Raw genomic sequence first — 5,354 nt, 5'->3', positions numbered from 1 at the left:
CCCATCTCCATCCCTGTTTGCATGATCATGGGTGAACGGGTGTGGTGAATAGGATACCATCCCTGTCTCACCATTACCCTATGGGGGATAGACTTCTTCAGTAAATATCCCCATGGGGAAGGTTTTCTCTCAACCACCCCATAAAAGATGAAATCCTCGTCAGTTTGGTGGGTCTGGGGCCTCATTGTTGTCCCTATCTACAAGTTGGATACTTTTGATCTACGCTTCACTTCACCGCTGACGGTATGTCAGGACGGGTAATCACAACGACATCTGAGCAGCGACACCTCAAGTGTTCACCATGCATGCATTTAGTTTGATAGTTCTTAGCTCTAGATTGTACAGTATTCTTGTGTGTAGTGTGAACATGGATTGATCAAGAGAAGTTATGCATGTGTGGATTGCTACTAGTAATGGTCTCCTGACGCAGTGGAATTAATTGTTAGTGTTAGAGTACGTATTGGGCCTAACGGGCCCATTAGTCTTAGGGTTAATTAGAGATAAGGGTCGCTTGCTTAGGGGTCAAGTAAGCCTTGCTTGGGAGTCAAGTAAACATCTCTATATAAAGAGAGGAGATGTATCAATCTAATCAAGCAAGAATTAAGAAGGAAATCCCTTCCCTCTTGCCCGGCCGTGAGCAAAAAGGCCCCCGGCCAGCCCTCTCGCGCCCTCCTTCTAGCAGCACCATAACAATTTGGTATCAGGCAGCTCAGTTCCGATCATGTCTTCGCCGCCGCCCACCCCATCGCTTTCGCTGTCGACCGTCACCACCGCGCCGCTGGCCATCTACACCGTGTCGTTGCCATCCCCGTCCGCGCCGCTGGTCGCATCCTTCGGCGCCGCCACCGCTCAGATGTCGGCGCCCTCCACCGCACCACCGGTCGTCGCCTACACCCCGGAGGAGATCACCTGGGTCCTCAACGACCTCGTCGCAGCCGTCCAGGGGATCTAGCTGTACCTGGCACTAGTGCAGAACCGAGCAATAACACCGGTTCGTAAGGCCCTTTAGTGCCGGTTCCATAACCGGCACTAAAGTGTGGGCACTAAAGGCCCCCCCCTTTAGTACCGGTTCGGCACGAACCGGTGCTAAAGGAAAACCATGTGGCACGAGCCAGCTCCGGGGGCCTGGAGCCCTTTAGTACCGGTTGGTAAGACCAACCGGTACTATAAGGTTTGGGTTTTTTTAGTTTTATGATTTCTTTTTCATTTAATTTTGTGTTTCCATTTTAATTCTTTTTCGTTTGCTGGTATTTTACGATACTACACATTGTACACGTTATGCATATATATATATATAAATAGAATTTCTAGTAGAACCAATCATGCATATATATATCATCAATGTCTCACAAACCACCATATTAATTAATTCATACATACACACATGTATAGCTATATGCAATTTCTCTTACATATGCATGTTGCCTTCAGAGCCAGTGGCATTAGCCTAATTGATGCCTTCGGAGCACGATGACAATTGGAAGTGGTTTTCATGGGGGCGGTAGCGGGTAATAGTATTCTCCCTTCGGATTTATGACCTGGTCGAGCAAAAATCCCGCTATTTCCTCTTGAAGTGCTTCTACACGCTCCGTTTCTAGGAGCTTCTCCCGCACCTCTTTGAACTGTTAAGAAGGAGATCAATATGCATGTGTATTAGTTGTGTGACTAGATATCGATAATGGTGTAAAAATTGTGAATAGTATTCTGACAAGCGTACCCATTCCTGTCTTTGAGATCTGCTCCTTTCGGACGCCATCATGCGAATGTTCTCGTAAACACAGAATGCACACAGATCAGTCCCCTGCACCTGCTTCAGGGCCTTTACGAGAATGAAATTTGATCAGATAATAATTAATCAAGCATGATAATTAAAGAGATGACAGCTAGCTAGCTAGCTAGTACTACTTAATTACTTACCTTGGGTCGAAACCATTTAAGCTTTTTTTTTCATTCGCCTTCCGTGACGCTGATGAACCTTGCCCAAGCCCTGCCTGCCGACAAAGAAAATGAATGAAGGGGTTATTAAATTGTTTATATCATGAAATGACAAACTAAATAGGCCGAGATATATAGTTAATAATGATTGAAATTACCTGTTGACTATCCCAACAAGATGTTATAGTCAGTATTTGCTTTGAGTAGTGAGTCCAGTATTTCAACTGTTCCGTCATCAACTTTAATGATACACAAGACCTAGTGAAATCTGCATGCACACACGTTTGCATGTCTTAATTAAGCGGGCATATGTAAGCAAAAACATGTAGCTAGCTAGTAGGCAAAAATAGAGAATTTGTAATACAAGACAGTGTGACTCACTGGAAGTTGTAAGAAAGTAGTATATCTTCATTGTATTTGAGGCGCTTCAAGAACTCTAGCATGTTGTCCTCTACGTCCTTTTGATGATGTGGATTTATCCGCCATGTGTATTCATTAATGGTGTTTGGGTCAATGAACTCAATGCCAAAGCGTCCACCTTTTCTCATTTCATACATCTTCATCCTGCATAATACCACAGAAAAGAATATAGTGAGGATAATTACAGATAATGATTGATCAAAAGAATCACTACAGCTAGCTTGAGACTTAAATTACAGAAAGAAATCACTTACAGACAATAGCAACTGACGATAGATTTGTGGAGTGCGTCTTGATTGTATAACTAAAACAGTTCAGAATACTCAACGGACAGAGCTTTCTCATGGAAGTAATGCTCCTCCTTGACATTCACCATGAGGGACAATCGATCTGAAATCTTGGTAATGTTCATGTACCATTGATGCAATTCATACATTCTCGTTGGAAGGTTCTTGACCTTGTTTGGCTCGACCAAAGGTTGGCCCCGGACATATTTCCGTTTTATTTCATCCTCTCTAAGCACATGCATGGGCTCGATCTCGAGGAGTTGTCCAACAGTGATGTTGAGAACTTCAGCCTGCATTATATGGTCCTTGGTTATTACCACATTGCCCACCTCGGGAACATAAACTGTTTGCCCACAATAATATTGGACGCGCGTACTGTCACGTGTTGTTGGCACAACAAGCGAGGGGATCGATTGCGCCGCCTGTTCTCCTAGCTGGGGAATGGTTTTCCCGCATTTTTTGACAGCTGCTTGTTGTTTGCTCGATCCCGAGCTCGCCTCCTTACGTAGACGTACTCGATTTAACTTCCTGATGTGGCGCTCATAGTCTGTGTCAACAGGCTTGGGAGCTGGTGGTTGAGCCATACGAATGAAGTGGTCAATCATTTCCTCAGGCACTTTCTCCCTTGGCGGCGGTGGCGGTTTCGATGCAAAATGGGCTTCCACCTCGGCCTTCGATATGGCTGCGTTTTCCTCCTCGGACTTGTCATAAGGCCTCTGCGGAAGAAGCGTGAGGCTTGGACCATATTTATATCGCTTGCCTCCGCCTGTACTTCCTGTACTACCTCGACTCGTACTGCTACGCACCATAGCTGCGGGGTGTCTCTTCTGCGATTGCTGAGGCGGCGGAGACGGCTGACGGGGCTGAGTTGGACGAGAAGGAGTGGCCTGAAGTTGTGCCGGACTTGGAGGAGTGGCCTGAGGTTGTGCCGGACATGGAGGAGGAGTGGACGTCTGACGTTGTGGCGGACTTGGAGGAGGAGGAGTGGCCTGACACTTTGCCGTACTTGGAGGAGGAGTGGCCTGACACTTTGCCGGACTTGGTGGACTTGCAGGAGCGGGAGTCTGCTGACTCGGTGGCGGACTTCGACGAGGAGTCGGCTGACGCGGTGTCGGTGGCCTTCGAAAGATGATGCAATCCTTTTTCCATAGGATGATACGATGTTTGGCCTCTCCGAGAAAGCGCTCGTCGTCACCTCCAGGAATGTCAAGCTGTAGCTCCGAATATGGTGGGTCCACCACCTCATCAACCAAGACACAAGCATAGCCCGCTGGAATCGGGTTGCAATGGAAGGTTGCCTCGGAGGGATTTGTAAAAGCAACGACGTCCGCCACCTTCATGGATATGTTCGTTATTTTGATGTGTAGCTCGCAGTTAGTGTTCTCCGTGATGTCATCCATGGGGTATCTACCCAGCATTGCGTCGTCCGGGGCGGAACCCACGCTGCTTCTCGGCATGGATGGGGCGGTGCTATCCAATGCCGGATCATCCGCTAGCTGCTGCAGCTGCTGAGAGCCCCTTTGCTGGGTAAGTGAGTCGATCTGCTCCTGCTGCCACTGGAATTTGACTGCCAATTCCGCTTGACTTGCTTCTAGGCCTTGAAGGCGTTCATAGTCCCGCTTCCTCTGCTCTTCCTCCATCTTTCTCTTCTTCTCCTCCGCAATCTTCTTTCTCGCACGGGTTCTGTAGTCGGTGTTCCAGTCTGAAAACCCCTCATACCACGGAATAGCGCCCTTGCCTCGTGTTCTTCCCGGGTGTTCAGGATTTCCCGGGGCACGCGTAAACTCGTCGTTCTCTCTGTTGGGCTGGAACACCCCCAATCGTGCCTCTTCTATTGCAACAAGTATCGCATCGTCGGCTCCCTTCAGACTTGCCTTCGTCGAAACATGGCCTGTCTTTGGGTCCAACTCCCCCCCATGCGCATAGAACCAAGTCCTGCACCTGGGGGGCCAGCTCTTAATAACCGGAGTGACACCTGCATCCTCCATCTCTTTCTCAGACTTATCCCACTTAGGCATTGCCACCGCATAGCCACCTGGCCCCAGCTTATGGAACTTATCCTTTTTTTCGGCATTCTTCTTGTTTATTCTCGACCGTTCCTAGCTAATTCCGAATCCTTGAATTTCACGAAATCGTCCCAATGAGCACGTTGGTTCTCTAGTGTTCCCTCGAATACTGGAGTCTTCCTTCCTCCCTTGATGTACTTGTCCCATTCACGATTCTTGTGGTTCTTGAATGCAACCGCCATCTTCCTAAGAGCAGCGTCCTTGACTTTCTGCACATCTGCTTTTGTGAAATGATCTGGTAGGGTGAAATGTTCCATGAGAGTATCCCAAAGCAGATCTTTTTGATTCTTGTCGACAAAAGTAACATCTGGACGTGGCTTTGCTGGCTCTCTCCATTCTTGAAGTTTGATCGGGAGTTGGTCCTTCACAAGAACTCCGCACTGACGAATGAACTTGTCTGCAATCTTCTTAGGTGCTAATGGTTTGCCATTAGGTCTGACTGCCTCGATATTGTACTTTACGCCCTCCTTCAACTTTTTGTTCGGGCCTCGTTTCGTCCTTTTGCCTGAAGATTTGCTCGATCCGGATGGCTGAAAGAACAAAGATCGATTCGTTAATATATCTTCAAGTCATTTAAAACATGTGATGATCACCAGATGCCTGCTTATATAAATATACCTCGCCGGTCTTTGTTGTTTCAGTATCA

Source organism: Triticum aestivum, chromosome 5B (genome assembly GCF_018294505.1).
Source record: "Triticum aestivum cultivar Chinese Spring chromosome 5B, IWGSC CS RefSeq v2.1, whole genome shotgun sequence".
Lineage (NCBI taxonomy): Eukaryota > Viridiplantae > Streptophyta > Magnoliopsida > Poales > Poaceae > Triticum > Triticum aestivum.
Note: the sequence above shows the minus strand (reverse complement) of the source record.